The following is a 9361-nucleotide window of genomic DNA, read 5'->3' as shown; positions in this document are numbered from 1 at the left end:
GTGCAACTTGATCCGCGGTAGCATAGTGGTTAGCACAATTGCTTCACAGCTCCAGGGTCCCAGGTTCGATTCCCGGCTTGGGTCACTGTCTGTGCGGAGTCTGCACGTTCTCCCCGTGTGTGCGTGGGTTTCCTCCGGGTGCTCCGGTTTCCTCCCACAGTCCAAAGATGTGCAGGAGAGGTGGATTGGACATGCTAAATTGCCCTTAGTGTCCAAAATTGCCCTTAGTGTTGGGTGGGGTTACTGGGTTATGGGGATGGGGGGAGGTGTTGACCTTGGGTAGGGTGCTCTTTCCAAGAACCGGTGCAGACTCGATCGGCCAAATGGCCTCCTTCTGCACTGTAAATTCTATGATCTTCGTGCAAAATATAAGCTCCAACAGTTCAGGCAGTTTCCCAAGGGTGGACTACCTAATATAAATGATGGCGGTGTGCGGAGGTAAAGTGAGAGGAATTGGCTCCCAAATCATTTTGTTTCTAATACTGTTCCAAGGACAGGATTTTAATTACTTTGTGAAAAAAAAGCATTGTTTACCAGATTGTAAAGACGCCTCTTCAAGGATTATTTTGAAATAGTTAATACAATTCACCTTCGTCTTTGCTTGTTAAACACTAATCAGTTTCTCTCCGCTGAGCAAATGGGATTCTATCCCACATCTCTTGAAATTGTTCATTTGAGCCCATAGTAGCAGCCTGGGTTCTATTGGTAGATTTGTAGAGAGACAGGTAGTGCTGAGGAAGCGTAGGGGGGTTGGGGGGAATGCAGGATGACTTGGACAGGCTAGGAGAGTGGGCAAAGAAGTGGCAGATGGAATACAATGTGTAAAAGTGTGAGGTTATGCATTTTGAAAGGAGGAATGGAGGCATAGACTATTTTCTAAATGGGGAAAGGCTCAGCAAATCAGAAGCACAAAGGGACTTGGGAGTCCTTGTTCAAGATTCTCTTAAGGTTAAAGTGCAGGTTCAATCGGCAGTGAGGAAGATAAATGCAATGTTAGCATTCATATCGATCAGGGCTAGAATACATGACCAGGGATGTACTTCTGAGGCTGGATAAGGCTCTTGTCAGACTCCATTTGGAGTAGTGTGAGCAGTTTTGGGCGTCGTAAGAAAGGACGGATGTGCTGGCCTTGAAAGTGTCCAGAGGAGGTTCACAAGAACGATCCCTGGAATGAAGAGCTTGTCGTATGAGGAACGGTTGAGAACTCTGGGTCTTCTCATAGAATCATAGAATTTACAGTGCAGAAGGAGGCCATTTGGCCCATCGAGTCTGTACCGGCTCCTGGAAAGAGCACCCTACCCAAGGTCAACACCTCCACCCTATCCCCATAACCCAGTAACCCCAGCCAGCACGAAGGGCAATTTATCATGGCCAATCCACCTAACCTGCACATCTTTGGACTGTGGGAGGAAACCGGAGCACCCGGAGGAAACCCACGCACACACGGGGAGGATATGCAGACTCCGCACAGACAGTGACCCAAGCCGGAATCGAACCTGGGACCCTGGAGCTGTGAAGCAAGTGTGCTATCCACAATGCTACCGTGCTGCCCCTCATTGGAGTTTAGAAGGATGAGGGGGAATCCCATTGAAACTTACAGGATACTGCGAGGCCTGGATAGAGCGGACGTGGGGAAGATGTTTTCACTTGTAGGAGAGACTAGAACCAGAGGACACCATCTCAGACTAAAGGGATGATCCTTCAAAACGGAGATAAGGAGGAATTTCTTCAGGGTGGTGAATCTGTGGAACTCTTTGCTGCAGAAGGCTGTGGAGCCAAATCACTGAGTGTCTTTAAGACAGAAATAGATAGGTTATTGATTAATAAGGGGATCAGGGGTTATGGGGAGAAGGTAGGAGAATGGGGATAAGAAAAATATCAGCCATGATTGAATAGCGGAGCAGACTTGATGGGCTGAATGACCTAATTCTGCTCCTATGTCTTATGGTCTTGTGTTGTCTGTTGAAATCTTAAAGTCTTTTTGATCATAGGCTCTGAAGCACAGGGGTGGTCTTGCTGAATTCTGGATTAATGTCCTATAATTCAAAAGGGAGGTAGACTGCAAAGCTAGACTAGTGATCTTGCCCTTAGCACACCCATCTGAGACTCAGTAACGTTCTAGCCCTTCAAAGGATACAGCTACCCTTTTCTATGGAACTTGTGGTCTGGAGAGAAAAGTGAAAAATCAATGACTGTGGCATAGCAGAGGCAATGCAGACAGCATGTGCTCTTTTGATATTTAAGATCAGTTGTGGGGTGATGCACAATCAATGACTACTAAAGCGAGGTTGTAGTCCAACTGAAGGCTTTAATAAGCTAGATGTTTCCCCCAGCAGCTCAGGTACACAAAGAAAGCTGCTGGGGCGGCACGGGCTCTTATACCCCGCCTAGCAGGGCAGAGCTACCATACAGCTTGACCAATGGGAAACATATATTATCTACCAATGGTGTTCCAGCATTACTAGGTACTGTAATACTTCTACACAGACTACCACATTCACCCCTGTTAAAAAAGAGTCTGGCGTGGGTGGAGGTTCGGGCGTCTGTGACTCCGGGAGCGTGGTTTTGATCTCTGTGGCAGCTTCAACAACCCTAGACGGCGGTGGTGGGGAAGCCGATTGACCTGGGAAGGGAGCGTCTGTGGGGTGCATCGGTGGGGGGGGCCCTAGACGGGGCCGGCGGAAGAACCGATCCTCCTGGGAAGGGGGTGGGTGTAAGGTGCACCGCTGGGAGGGAGGGTGGGACTGGTGGCTGGGGTGAGCGTGGGGTTACGGCGGGCGCCAGGTCTCGTAGGGAGACCGTATCTTGTCGGCCGTCGGGGTATGCCGTAGGCGTACTGGGGGTTAGTGTGGAGAAGATGGATCCTCTCGACCATCTGGTCCGACTTGTGCGCCCGCACGTGTTTTCGGAGCAGGATGGGTCCGGGAGCTGCCAGCCAGGTCGGGAGCAAGGTCCCAGAGGAGGACTTCCTGGGGAAGACAAGGAGACATTCGTGAGGTGTTTGTTTGGTCGTGGTACACAGCAGTGACCGGATGGAGTGGAGGGCATCCGGGAGGACTTCCTGCCAACGGGAGACTGGGAGATTCCTGGACCATAGGGCTAGTAGGACGGTCTTCCAGATTGTTCCGTTTTCTCTCTACCTGTCCGTTACCCCGGGGGTTGTAACTGGTCATCCTGCTCGAGGCAATGCCCTTGCCGAGCAGGAATTGACGCAGTTCGTCGCTCATGAACGAGGACCCCCTATCACTATGTATGTAAGCGGGGAACCCAAACAGCGTAAAGATGCTATGGAGGGCTTTGATGACGGTGGTTGTGGTCAAGTCGTGGCAGGGGATGGCGAATGGGAACCGGGAGTACTCGTCAATCACGTTCAGGAAGTATGTATTGCGGTCGGTTGAGGGGAGAGGGCCTTTGAAGTCCATACTGAGGCGTTCAAAGGGACAGGAAGCCTTTATCAGGTGCGCTTTCTCTGGCCTGTAGAAGTGCAGTTTACACTCCGCGCAGATTTGGCAACTCCTGGTGGCTGTCCTGACCTCCTCGATGGAGTAGGGCAGGTTTCGGGTCTTGATAAAATGGAAGAAGCGAGTGACCCTCGGGTGGCAGAGGTCTTCGTGGAGGGCTCGGAGGCAGTCCACTTGTGCGTTGGCACATGTGTTGCAGGACAGGGCATCAGGAGGCTCGTTTATCTTCCCGGGACGATACAAGATCTCGTAGTTATAGGTGGAGAGTGTGATCCTCCACTGCAAGATCTTATCGTTTTTTATCTTGCCCCGCTGTGCAATATCGAACATGAAAGCTACCGACCGTTGGTCAGTGAGGAGAGTGAATCTCCTGCCGGCCAGGTAATGCCTCCAATGTTGCACAGCTTCTATTATGGCCTGGGCCTCCTTTTCGACTGAGGAGTGGCGGATTTGGGAAGCATGGAGGGTACAGGAGAAGAAGGCCACGGGTCTGAGCTTGGTTGAGGGTGGCCGCCAGAGCTACGTCGGACGCGTCGCTCTCGACCTGGAAGGGGAGGGACTCATCGATGGCGTGCATCGTGGCCTTTGCAATGACTGCTTTGATGCGGCTGAAGGCCTGGCGGGCCTCTATCGACAGGGGAAAAACTGTCAGGGAACGGGCCTTGTCCGCATAGTTGGGGACCCACTGGGCATAGTAAGAAAAAAAGCCTAGGCAGCGCTTCAGGGCCTTCGAGCAGTGAGGGAGGGGGAACTCCATAAGGGGGCGCATCCGTTCAGGGTCGGGGCATGTAACTCTATTTTGCACTACGTAGCCGAGGATGGCTAGACGGTCGGTGCCAATCATGCATTTATCCTTGTTATACGTAAGGTTAAGGATCTTTGCGGTCTGGAGGAATTTTCGGAGGTTGGTGTCGTCGCCCTGCTGGTCATGGCCGCAGATGGTGACATTATCGAGATACGGGAATATTGCCCGTAAACCGTACCGGTCAACCATTCGGTTCATCTCGCGCTGGACGACCGAGACCCCGTTAGTGACACCGAAGGGAACCCTTAAAAAGTGGTAGAGCCGCACATCTGCCTCGAAGGCTGTGTACGTGCGGTCACTAGTGCGGATGGGGAGCTGGTGGTAGGTGGACTTAAGATTCATCATGAAGAAGACCTTGTAATGCACGATCCTGTTTACCAGGTCGGATATGCGGGGGAGAGGGTACGCGTCCAGCTGCGTAAACCTGTTGATGGTCTGACTGTAGTCGATGACCATCCTTTGCTTCTCCCCGATCTTTACCACCACTACTTGAGCCCTCCAGGGACTGTTGCTAGCTTCAATGACTCCTTCCCTCAGTAGCTGTTGGATCTCTGACCTAATAAAGATCCGATCCTGGGCACTGTACCGTCTGCTCCTGGTGGCGACGGGTTTGCAATCCGGGGTGAAGTTCGCAAGCAGGGAAGGCGGATCGACCTTGAGGGTCGCAAGCCTGCAGACAGTGAGAGGGGGTATAGGGCCGCCGAATTTGAAAGTTAGACTTTGGAGGTTGCACCGGAGATCTAACCCTGGGAGTGTTGCCGCGCAGAGGTGGGGAAGGACGTAGAGCCGGTCATTTTTGAACTCCCTTTCCTGGACCGTGAGGTTTGCTACACAAAACCCCTTTATCTCCACTGAGTGGGAACCGGAGGCCAGCGAAATTTTTTGATGAACGGGGTGGACGGGGAGAGAACAGCGCCTTACCATGTCGGGGTGTATGAAGCTCTCCGTGCTCCCAGAGTCGATTAAGCAGGACGTCTCGTGCCCGTTGATTAGTACCGTTGTTGTAGCAGTTGAGAGTGTTTGAGGCCGAGACTGGTCCAGGGTCACCGAGGCTAATCGCGGCAGCAGCTGGGTGTCCTCGCCGGGCGGTGTGTGGTCATCGGCACTGAGGTCCTCGGAGTCCATCCAAGATGGCGGCGCCCACTGATCGCACATGGCTGTGGGTGCACAAAATGGCAGCGCCCATCTATCACACGTGGCATCAGCGGGACAGGATGGCGGTGCCCGGAGGCCACACGAGGCCCTGGGGCGGAAGATGGCGGCGCTCGCTGGCCGCACGGGGTCCGTGGAGAGGGTTGTGGTGGCGGCCTGCATTCGTTTTCAGAGACCGCAGCGACCACCCGGGCCTGGCATACCGCCACGAAATGGCCCTTTTTGCCGCACCCTTTACATGTGGACGAACAGACTGGGCAGCGCTGTCGAGTTGTTTGGCTTGCCCGCAAAAATAGCAGCGGGGCCCCCCGGGGTTGCCAGGCCGTCTTGCAGCACAAGCTTGTGGGGGGTATGTGGGATGCCTCGGAGTCGGCTGCAGGGGGGTTCCACGCTGCCCAGGGGCCTGCCGTGCGGTCGGGGGCCTAGGCGCGGGCGTTTCGGGAGGCCACATCCAGGAAGCCGGCAAGGGCCCGTGCCTCCTTGAGGCCTAAAGTCTCTTTCTCCAGCAAACGCTGGCGGATCTGAGAGGACAGCACACCGGCAACGAAAGCGTCCCGAATCAACAGTTCAGTGTGGTCGTTTGCTGAAACTTGCAGGCAGCTGCAGTTCCTCCCCAACACCAGGAGCGCACGGTAGAATTCTTCCAGTGACTCACCAGGAATGTGTCGCCTCATCGCTAGTAGGTGCCGTGTGTAGACCTGATTTACAGGGCGAATGTAGTGTCCTTTCAGCACCTCCATCGTGGCATCGAAGTCGTCCGTATCCTCGATGAGGAGGTAGACCCTCGAGTGCAGGATCTGCAGTTCCTATTCTCCTATGGGTGTGTTTTCTGCCGATCCGAGGTAGCCGTTGAAGCACGCCAGCCAGTGCTTGAAAGTCGCCGCAGAGTTTACTGCGTGGGGGCTGAAATGCAGACACTCCGGCTTGATTCGGAGCTCCATTCTTTAAATCTAGCTTATTAACTTGATGCACGATCAATGACTACTAAAGCGAGGTTGTAGTCCAACTGAAGGCTTTAATAAGCTAGATGTTTCCCCCAGCAGCTCAGGTACACAAAGAAAGCTGCTGGGGCGGCATGGGCTCTTATACCCCGCCTTGCAGGGCGGAGCTACCATACAGCTTGACCAATGGGAAACATACATTATCTACCAATGGTGTTCCAGCATTACTAGGTACCGTAATACTTCTGCACAGACTACCACATGGGGAAAATACTGGACTCTATAATAAATGATGTGATAATAGGACACTTTGAAAATGATCGCAGGATTGGACAGATTCAACAGGAATTTATGAAAGAAAAATTAACGGGCGCTATTCTCTGGTCATGTTTCTTGGCAGCACGTGCTTCGCTGGCAGCAGGATCCTCTCTTCCCCTGGCTTGTCAATGGGATTTTCCATTGAAGTCACCCCACACAGCTGGGAAACCAGGGAGAGAGGGTGAGCTGCCAGCAGGAAAAGAGAATCCCGATGGCCTATGTTAAACAAACCTGTTGCAGACTTTTGAGGATAGTTAAGTAAGAATCAATGGTACATTTAGATTTTTAGATGTTGGGCGAGACCGAACGGAAAAGTTTCCAAGTGTCATTTGTAGCGGTTTTTCTGTGTGTTTCTCCTCGGTTCTGTCGGTGAGTACCCCACCACGCTCTAAGCACCCTTAAGTCATTTTTTTCCGGCCCTGGGGAGTTTCTCACCGGTCTAGCCCACACTTCAAATTTTTTGGAGCAATAGAGAGCTGAAATCCCTGGCCAGATCGGTTCCTCAGAGATCAGGCCACCATTTTGAAAAGGTGCCCTGATCTCTAAGTGGGCTCAAGGGCACGTTTTACCCAAAGAGTTTCCAAGCCTGGTAGCGAGCGGGAAGTGCCACGAGCGTCCCGACACTCGACGTGGCGAGGCCGCCGACGCAATTAAATTAATGTTAATTGGTCCAGTTAACGAGGCCTCATGGGCTGCAAATCATTGTCCCGCCGTCTGATTCGACGGGATGGCGCTCGCCAGCCCCCTGCTAACAAGGAAGACCAACACTTAAATCAATCCTGCACAGCCAACGCCACTCAGCTTGCAGCCATGTCACCGAGATGACCATCCCCACGATTCGGGAATGCCTACCTCGGCAGATTACTCGAAGCGGTCGAGGCCAGATGAGATGCCCTGATCCCCTAAAGGTCTTGGAGGGTCAGCCATAAGGCAGCCAATGCCGCTTGGGAGGAAGTGGTAGCGGCAGTCAGCTTTGGGAGTGTGATCAGGAGGACTGGCACCCAGTGCTGCAAGAAGGTCTACGACCTCCACCGGGCCGCTCGGGTGAGTTTACACCAGATGGGCCTCATTGTATCAGGTCTCTGCATCGGTCACTGTCCTCCGTACTGGTGGCATTAGCCAGGTCCTCAGCGGGTGCCCCTTATTCCCCAAGAGCCAATCGGCCCTCCTGGGGTGGTTCTCGAAGAGGCCGGGGATGTCGACTGTCCCAGGATGTAGCTGTCATGCACATTCCCTGGGAAGCGTGCACACACGTGCATGATCTTCATGTGGTGGTTGTACATGAGCTGGATGTTCAGAGAGTGGAACTCCTTCCTGGTAATGTAGAGCACTTCCAGAAGGCCCGCTGCACACAAGGCGACATGCGTGCCATCTAGCCCCGGACCTGGGGCACCCGTTGATGGAATGATCCTGAGGCGGAGAGGTGGTGACCTTCACTGGAGTGGGTAGCCTCCTCCTCCACGTGGTGCCATGGGCGCAAGGACATGGCATAGGTGCCGCACCGTCCGCTTGTTGAGACGGAGCCTCCTACAGCACACACTGTCCATCATCTGTTCGAAAGAACGGCGACAACTGTCCACCTTGGGCCGCCGCGGGCCTCCCCCTCTCGGACTCTCTCTGGCCTGACGGACAGCCGGGGCCTCAGCATTTGCGGCAGGGCCCTGAACATTGGTCATTGCCTTGAGCTAGCAGTATCAGGCGGGCAGGTTCCGCGGGGTCCAAGATATTGTCCATCTTGCGTAATATCTGTAAGGAATTGGAGAGAGTGTAAGATTGACAACCAGCAGAGTCTTCCACCCGGGACTCTCCATTCCCCTCATTGTTCCCCCCACCCCCCATCCAACATGTCCAGCCCATATACACCCGGTTGCAGCGCGGGCCCCTGCTCACCAATCCCTTGACCCTGGACCCCAGACACCTGCATGTAACGTCACCCAAACAGTGCACTTTACTACGAGTGCAATTCCCTATTAGCTATTGCCTTTAGCCGCGTGGCCAGAGGCCTCCACAGTCAGTGGGAGTTATAGAATGTCGGTGGGGCAGCGGACTGGCCTTGGGTTGCCCCTGAAATGGGGCGGCATGGTCCAGCGGTTGGCATTGTGGATCCAAGGGTGCTGAGACACCCATCTCCACACACCCCCCTCCCCCACCCTCAACAAAGCCATGGGCAGCCAGCTCCTCTGCTCCGCAACCCCCCACCTATGGCAGCCCACCCCCAACAGTGGCTGGCCCTGCTGCGGGCTCCCCAAATCTCCTTCGAGCAGCGGGGTAGCTGCCCCAGTGCCACGGACTCGTTGCCTGTGAGCAAAGATGGCTACTCACCTCCTCGGGTCTCTGCAGCAAATCTACTGCCAGCTTCACATTTTTAAAAAGGAATACTAATCGGTGCCCTCGTGACCACTTGCTGGGGAGGCCGGTTGATCACGGGGGGCTGTTAGATAGGAGATCACTTCTGTTAATTGTATGGCAATTGGGCTTAAATGGTGATTATTGGTTTCCCACCACGCTATGGCAGGATCCTGAACTCGCCATGGGAGTTAGATCGCAAACAGATCAATACCTGGCGGTTCTCAATTTTGGAGTCTCCTGTGATTTAATGGCCTCATCACGCTCTCGCCTAAGCGCAATGCAGCATTAAATCATGCCCACTGTGTTTCTTAAATGGTGAGAGTCTGCAAAGTGTT

The sequence above is a fragment of the Scyliorhinus torazame genome, chromosome 9, assembly GCF_047496885.1.
Source record: "Scyliorhinus torazame isolate Kashiwa2021f chromosome 9, sScyTor2.1, whole genome shotgun sequence".
NCBI classification, from domain to species: domain Eukaryota; kingdom Metazoa; phylum Chordata; class Chondrichthyes; order Carcharhiniformes; family Scyliorhinidae; genus Scyliorhinus; species Scyliorhinus torazame.
Note: the sequence above shows the minus strand (reverse complement) of the source record.